The sequence below is a fragment of the Pinus tabuliformis genome, chromosome 6 (assembly GCF_031772625.1).
Source record: "Pinus tabuliformis cultivar Carrire ecotype Pingquan chromosome 6, CPIR1, whole genome shotgun sequence".
Lineage (NCBI taxonomy): Eukaryota > Viridiplantae > Streptophyta > Pinopsida > Pinales > Pinaceae > Pinus > Pinus tabuliformis.
The window spans coordinates 1,209,840,186-1,209,848,566 of NC_142292.1; the positions used below are offsets into that span (position 1 = coordinate 1,209,840,186).

The 8,381-nt window shown below is 32.7% G+C and overlaps 1 pseudogene across 4 annotated transcripts; it reads left to right on the plus strand.

The window, feature by feature from the left end:
* Positions 1 to 1,619: 1,619 nt before the first annotated feature.
* Positions 1,620 to 4,500, plus strand: LOC149263060 (protein MIZU-KUSSEI 1 pseudogene; annotated as a pseudogene). 4 transcript variants are annotated; one of them, XR_016249618.1, is made up of 3 exons: positions 1,620 to 1,831; positions 2,359 to 2,591; positions 3,020 to 4,500. The product of XR_016249618.1 is annotated as a protein MIZU-KUSSEI 1 pseudogene, transcript variant X3 (transcript). The 4 variants fall into 4 exon arrangements; XR_016249617.1 differs by having other exon boundaries at positions 1,622 to 1,831; positions 2,166 to 2,515; XR_016249616.1 differs by having other exon boundaries at positions 1,622 to 1,831; positions 2,359 to 2,515.
* The last annotated feature ends 3,881 nt before the right edge of the window (positions 4,501 to 8,381 follow it).

Consider the following 8,381-nt stretch of genomic DNA (forward strand, 5'->3'; position numbering starts at 1 on the left):
CTATAACTAAGAAAGAGTGGAAAGTTTAAAGAGATACACAAATCTAACTTTGAATTTGAACTTATGACTACTTGAGATGAAACATATATTCTCAATCATGAGGCTCACTCAAGTAAGCAAATATGTCTTCAATGGTTGTAGAGATACCTAAATAAAGAGAGAATAGCTCAAAATTCATGACCGTAAGTAAGAAGGTGTGGATTTAAGTCTTTAGATTGAAATGTATTTTTTTCCACTTGTAAATACTTTTATATTATATATGAGGAATATAGATGTTCATGTTTTGGAAGGACTGTTCACATCAAAACTCATCATGCTATTTGTGAGAATTGAACTTGGGTAGGGAGGATCCCAATCATTCCTCCCCACAACTCAAAATAAAGCCAATTATGAAGAATGAATCTTTTTATGAGAGATTTATTTTAATTATAAATGAAGCAAACTAGAAGATTATCAAAAATTTTAATTGTAAATGAAGAAAATTTAAAAATGATTAAGATTATCTATCTTAATTAATTATATATATATTTATATATATATATATATATATATATATATATATATAATTAAGTTATATTTTTTATTAAATAAATAAATTTAACATTATTTTTAAAAAATTTGTCTGATATTGTATTCTGCATAAAAATAAAGTGATAACTGATTGATTGCAGTAAAAATAGAAAATAAAATTAGGAAAAAAATTGGAAATACTAATTTATCAATTATATAACATATAACCTTGTTTTTTTAATAAGAAGAAAAAAATATAACCTATTGAATAATATATATAAAGAAAATAAAAAAATTTAATTCAAGAAGATAAAATTTTGAAATGTTGTATAAAATATTTAGACGAAGTGAAACAGATAACCTTGTTTTGAATAAAACAAAATTGTTAATTTATCCATATAAAATTTTGAAGGGTTATGTAAAATATTTGTCAAAATATGAAAGAATAGAATTCAAGTGTTGGGTAAAATATTTGGAGAAAAATAATGCAAAATCAAAGTCAAACTGATTAGCATATATCTTACTAGGAGAGGAGGTAGTTATAATAAATATTTATTTTCGAAAATAAAATAAAATAAAATAAAATAAAATAAAAAATTATTTCCTGAAATAAAAAGAAAAATATGAGAGGAGGTAGTTATAATAAATATTTATTTTCTACCGTAAAACATAAAATAATACATCATATGTTGCATGTAAATAAATCTGAATCTCCAAGTCAATTTAGAGTCCATGACTGACGTGAGGGAGGAGATGGGATTAAAATCAGAAGCAAACAAATTAAAACTGAAAGCGTAACGGACTGAAGTTGGAGATGGCCGGGTAGGTGGTAAGTAGTATAATCCCATAAAATTGATTAGAAATTGCATAACCAGGAAATGCGCGTGGAAGCATGCCCCACTGTTAACCTCTTGGAATCATGCCCCAGTACTGTTAGCCTCTTGCAGCACGCCTAGTGTTAGCACTGCATTGTGCAAATATTTTGTTAAATTCGACTGATGATGACTCTGGGATTCTCTTGTCGTTGTTTTTGTTGGCGTGCGCCCACAACGTGGGGAGATGGTTGCCAGACCAACTTCAGTACAGCTCAGAGATCATCACATTTCCATTTATTTAATCCTTATTCACTCCCTCCGCGTCTTTTAATAACGCTACCTTTTCTTCTGCAAAAGTTTAGGTTTACCTTTGTTCCCTGCACAGGAATATCCTCTTGCGCTGGCCTCTAATCATTACTGTCTACAGAGCCTCTAAAGTTTTTGCATGACATGCGTATCTCAATCTGCGCTGTCTCAGGTACAAGCAAGCCTGCCTGGAATCTGAGGTCAGTATATGATTCAGTCTGCAAAATTTTCATTGTTTGTAATTGTGATGGATGAATAAAATTTCTAAACATATAAAATTTTATTTCCATTTCCATTTCCATTTTGAGAATATGATAGATAAAACTAAATTAAACAATTGTCCTCGCTCTCATTTATGGAATTTTAATATATTTTTAAAATCTACAGGATATCAAACACTCTGCTTAAACATGAATCATGATAAGGGTTTTATCATCGCTATCTGGAATTCATGTCAGAGTTGTCACTAAGAAAAAGATTCCTTCCATAAAAAATGAACTTTACTCCTATAATTTCTGTATTTTCTCTTTCAAGGAATGGTGCATGTGATGATATAAAGAGAGTTTGGTGGGTGTAAATAACTGTGTTCATCCGTGCTACGACATTTTTGTGCCAAGTGCCAAACATCTTTGAGTTAATGTTGGGTTTTGGAAGTTTAGATTTCCCGAAAAAGGATTCGGAATACGCGCTTCTATGGATAGTAAATGAAGTCCGTGAATGTTGACAGGCTATTACACGCGGTGGCAACCGACGCAGAGAAATGCACATATTAATATGATAGGTGGTTATGGGTTTTACAAATTTTTAGCGACCTATAACATCGCAGCTTCTCTTCTGCTGTTGCTCTCCAATGGCTGCTGCTGCTCCTGTTTTCCATTTCCGAGGTATGATTTGCTCTCGGCCGCTTTGATGGATTCAAGGATATAGGTCATTAATGAATCTGGCGCAAAAAGAAAATGAGTAAGCAGAATATGGTGAAATTAATTTATAATAGAAGGATTTTTTTTCAATAACGCTTGGGTTTAAATTTTAGAAAGTTGAATGATGTTTTTGAAAAAAATTGTCCGACTTTTATCTGACTGCAATGCTAAAAATACCCAAACGATCCCACCTAATTTTGAAATTCAGAAGAAATTCAATGGGAAGTTTCTACTTACCCAATTTTATCCAATTTTGAAAAGAAATTAGTAACATCTGTCATGGCAACATGAACATGAGTCTGTAGGAGCATTGAGATTCTGATGTCTAATTCTGATTCTTCAATGGATCCAACTGACATTGAATAAGTACAAGCTATAACCTCTTGGGTGATGAATCATAACTTTCATATACTTTGTATCCATGTATATAATTCAGAAAAAGAGTAATTTGTGTTGCTATATATGCAGGTAGATGAGATCCGGATAATTAGGCGCAGATTCTCTATTGGAATAGGCTGTGCGATCAATGGGATCATTAAAGGCAAATCGTGATATACAGGGCAGACCCATTACACCACAACAACTAATTAATGGAGACCAGCGTCTTGCACTGAGTAGTACAACCACTCCTGGACCCGCTGCATCAAAGAGATGGAGGCCTGGGAAATTAATTGCTGCAATAAAGTCTTTATTCCACATCTTGTCCCTCCCAACGTCCCCTTGTAGATTGCCATCTCTTCCAGCAGGCCCATCTGAGTTCCCCCCTGTGGGAAACAGAGTGATGGGAACACTATTTGGTTTTAGAAAAGGCCATGTCCATTTGGCGGTGCAAGAGAATTCCAAGTGCCCTCCAATTCTGTTTCTGGAATTGGCAACCCCAACCAGCTCTCTCGTCAAAGAGATGGCCTCAGGGCTGGTCAGAATTGCACTGGAATGTGACAAGGCTGCAGGAAGAGGGAAACTGCTTCAGGAGCCTGTGTGGACCATGTATTGCAATGGAAGGAAGACGGGATATGGCATGAAGAAAGCTTGTTCTGAGTCAGATACGGAGGTGTTGAGGCTTTTACAGGCAGTGTCCATGGGAGCAGGTGTTCTTCCCACAGGGATTGAGGGAGCAGAGGGTGAGTTGATGTACATGAGAGCTCGGTTTGAGAGAGTTGTAGGATCCAGGGACTCTGAGGCATTTTACATGATCAACCCTGACGGCACCGGAGGACCAGAACTCAGCATTTTCTTGGTTAGGATTTGATTTGATACTGTTTACTTGTTGTATCTGCCATAGCATAGCACAGCATTCCCTGTAATAATTCTCCCTTTCCTCAGTATTGATTGTCATTTATGTTGTGGAATTGTATCAGTGTTCCATCTGCTGCCTGCCTGCCTAAAAGCATAAACTTGTGGGGATGTAGCTGCATTGTCTCTTTGTTATATATATCAATTGTCTTTCAAAATTGTATGGTTCCTGTATACTCTATATTTTTCACAATATGAAGTGTTTCATAACTCTAAACAGAGATTCATGTTTTCTCAAGCCAGATAGCAGTGCCAAAGTTGAGAAGTTTGGTCTCCAGCCGAACAGAGGAACATTAACATATGCTAAATGAGATGCCTTGTAGATTTATGTTTACTCCAGGAGCCCATAAAATTTTGTTGGCATACATCAAAAATAGGAATCTGTGGAGATTCATCTTTTCTCTTGACACCTGGGGTCCATAATTTTTCTTTGGCATACCTTATAGGAACATGAGGAGATTCAGCTTTACACTTGACACTTGGGTTCAATAAATTTTTTTTCATATACTTCAAGAATAGCAACATGTGGAGGACAGAAAAGAACGTATGCTTGGAAACAAAAGGTTTTGATCAATCTATTTGGATTGGCATATACTTATGTTCAGTGCCTACTTCAAAAATAGCAACATGTGGAGGACAGAAAAGGAGGTATGTTTGAACGCAAAAGATGTTGATCAATCTGTTTGAATTTTCATTTTCTTGGAATGATCAATGCCTCTATCAACTGCTTATGGAATTGCTTTGAACCATTTTTCTGAACTGCTCAATTAGTGAATTTTACCTTGGACTTTAGTGAGATTTGTTGGTTAATTCAACCTTAGTGAGATTTTGGTTAATTCAACCTTTGGACTGTAGTGAGATTTTTTTTGTTAAATCAACCCTTGGGCTGGAGTGAGATGTTTTTGGTTAAATGAACCCTTGGACTGTAGTGAGATTTTTTTGGTTAAATCAACCCTTTCACATGGAGGCTGTAGTTAAAGATGAAGTGATTAGTGTGATCAATACCTTTACCAGGTGCATACGGAGTTGCATTGAACCATTTTTCATAACTGTTCAATTGCTTAATTTAACCTTTGGACTGTAGTTAGATTGATTAGTTCACTTAACTGTAATTTAGGATTAAGTGATTGGCATGATTAATGCCTTTACCAGAACTTGAACCATTTTTCTAAACCATTCAAATTGTTAAATTGACCTTTAGAGTGCAGTGAGATTGATTATAAGTTTAAATAGAGCAACTAAAGATTAAGTGTTTCAATGTGCTTAACATATGGCTTTGTCCATTTGCTGAGGTGTTGCATGCCTCCACAAAATACCTCAATTAAGGAATTTCGCATTAAATATGACACTAAAGCCAGCCATAAGTAGAGTATAACGTGTTAAATTAATCTTTGAATTAGTGTGATTGATGACTTCACATCGCTGGAATTAATGTGGAATTTCGCATTAAATATGACACTAAAGCCAGCACTAAGTAGAGTATAACGTGTTAAATTAATCTTTGAATTAGTGTGATTGATGAATTCACATCGCTGGAATTAAAGTGGAATTTCGCATTAAATATGACACTAAAGCCAGCAATAAGTAGAGTATAACGTGTTAAATTAATCTTTGAATTAAAGCCAGCAATAAGTAGAGTATAACGTGTTAAATTAATCTTTGAATTAAAGCCAGCAATAAGTAGAGTATAACGTGTTAAATTAATCTTTGAATTGGGGTGATCGATGAGTTCACAATCGCTGGAATTAAAGCGTTTCATTGACTGAACATATGGCTTTCTACATTTATACATTTGTTGATGAGTTTTACATTTGCTTGAGGAGTTGTAGTTTGCTGTGGATTCTCCATAATACAGTCGATTGTAGTGATTATAACCAAATTACAAGCTTAATAAGTAAATTTGCATTTTATTTGACATTATAAATAAAACTTATAGGTTCAACCATATAAGTTTTGCATATTCTTTTTGAGATTTTTTAATTAACAAATTACATATATAAAATAACATTTACATATTCAATTATATTATATGGTATACAATTTGGTATCAAATTATTAAAATTTAATTATTTATTGTATGATAAAAGATTTCATTTAATCAACTAAAGATCGAAAAAAAATTATTTATTTTCATAACTTAAATTTGTGAAACATATTTATTTTTAATAATATTGTATAATAATTAACAATAAAAAAAAATTAAAAAGGAAATAAGAGGATAGTTCATACACATGGAAAATGCACATTGATTAAAGTTATAATTCTTTTTATAAGAAATGTTGAAAATATCTTTTTTAAGCTTAGTTTATTGCTCCTTGTAACTAAGAAAACTTTCAAATAAAATTATAGTGTTAGAATGTGTAATGTCTACACCAACTTCAAATTGTATCAATTATTTGTAGAAATTTAAAGGAATTATTTTCATCAAAATCTTTAGACATGTAAAGAAGATGTTAAAAATATTTGTTTCCATGAAAATCTTAGAACAATTCAAGAATATGATAAATTGAGTGTTGTAATCTAACCCTACTAGTTTTTTTGGAGGTTATATAGGTAAATATTAGACTACCGCAAAATGCGTACATTCATTGGAAGGTTAATACTCTATTATGAATCTTAGCAACATTTTCTATTGATTATAAGAGTTTAGGATAGAGAATTTCATATTAATATTTTTATATTAGGGTTTTTATCAAAGACTATTTTGAAAATCTTAAAGGTAGAAACAAGTTACTGAGTGCAATCCATAGTTCTAAGGTAGAGTGATCTCTTTTTGAAGTTGTCATTTCATAATTTTGACACATATAACCATGTTAAAAGAAAAGTGAAGATGATTGAATGATGATAAAACAATAAAACGAGTAGGATTATCCAACTTAGAAATTTACAAAGTTCAATTATTCAATGATCTCTTTTTGATGTTGTCATTTCATAATATTAACACGAATAACCATGTTCATTAAAAAACAAAAATGACTCAATGATGATGATAAAAAAGAAATGAGGTAGGATTTTCCATTTTAGAAACTTACAAAGTTCAACTATCAAAGGACACACACCTCTTATCAACTTGAAGAGTAAGAAAAAATAATAAACAAGAAAAAGTTAAAGGAGGATGAGGGAAGAAATTCAACAAAGCTTATATTATGTACAAACACAACAATTTCCCTTACTACTAACCATGATTATGAACCCATAATCATCAGTTGTTGTTGGTCTTTAAAATTTTCATCTCCAACTACTTGTTTCCTTCACTATTTCCTTACCTTTTGTGCCTATTTTACCCGAAAACCCTATTATTTTTTCCCTAAATACCTCTAATCAGTGTGCTGAGGTAATGATTGCTTAATTTAATGAATTTTTAGGTTTTTATTAGATTTAAGTGTGTTTTTGAGACTATAATACTAATGATGGATTTTTAGTTCACTTTTGTTGCTTGTAGAAGGAATCTAGTACCAAGGGTTTACGTGTTCATCATTTAGCATATGCATGGCCTTTTAGATGGGAATCTGACATATGGATTTCAAAGGTGTAGTTTTTGACATAATGCACTTCCCTTGTTGAGCGCTTATACCCCTTCAAGCGAGTGTGGGATCATGTTGTGTGGTTAGTTGCCTTCTGCATAGATCAGTGGCATGGATCATTCTTTTTAACAACCAAATCCTATGTTGGTTATGAAACACTACATACAACAATACATAGTTGATCTCCACATCCGCATGATCATCTTCGAAAAGGTTTCAGAGCACAAGAGATTTTCTTTCTAGTATTTTGAATATTTCGAGAGGCTTTGTTCCTTAAACAAGAGAGCGATTCTCATCCATGTAATTGGCCTCTCAAGGGCACGATTTCATTATATAATTGTTGGTTGTATTATTTTTTCTATCAATGACCCAACATTTAATATCAAGTTGGGGTTCATAGACTTTGAGGTGCAACATTGGAAATGCCCAAGAGAGACTTTGGGTTCTTGCAAATCAAATCCTTGCTCTAACCTATTCTTCAACACTCCTTTAAGTTCCTACAGACACCTGTTAACTCCTTGTCTAGCTCCTACAATCACCTTGGCATTTTATTAGAAACAAAACCTAATTATCAATCAATTGGTAATTTGATCATTAACCTCTTAACTAATTGAGAAAACTAAGCATAAAGACTGCCTTGATAAACTAAAGAACAAAAGAATTAAAACGCCAGACAATCCAAACACTTCCCATGCCAGGCAGAGTACTCAAATCAAAATGAATAAACCCTATTTGAGGATCTAACACTCTTATTTTATCTCCACTCTACTCTATGTAAAATCAAAACAAATTCAAGGATGGACTCAAATCCACCTAAGGTACTATTAACTCAACCAGATGCATTAACTAGAAAGATAGTCATTGTATGCATAAATATAAAATAACCTCTCTCTAGTCTAATAATCTCACAAACTTACATACACACTCCAACATGTTTCTTTTCTTTTTAACCAAATTTCAATGTTGGAAATACTATATTTACTAATGTTGGTGCAAGAAGGACACCAAAAAAA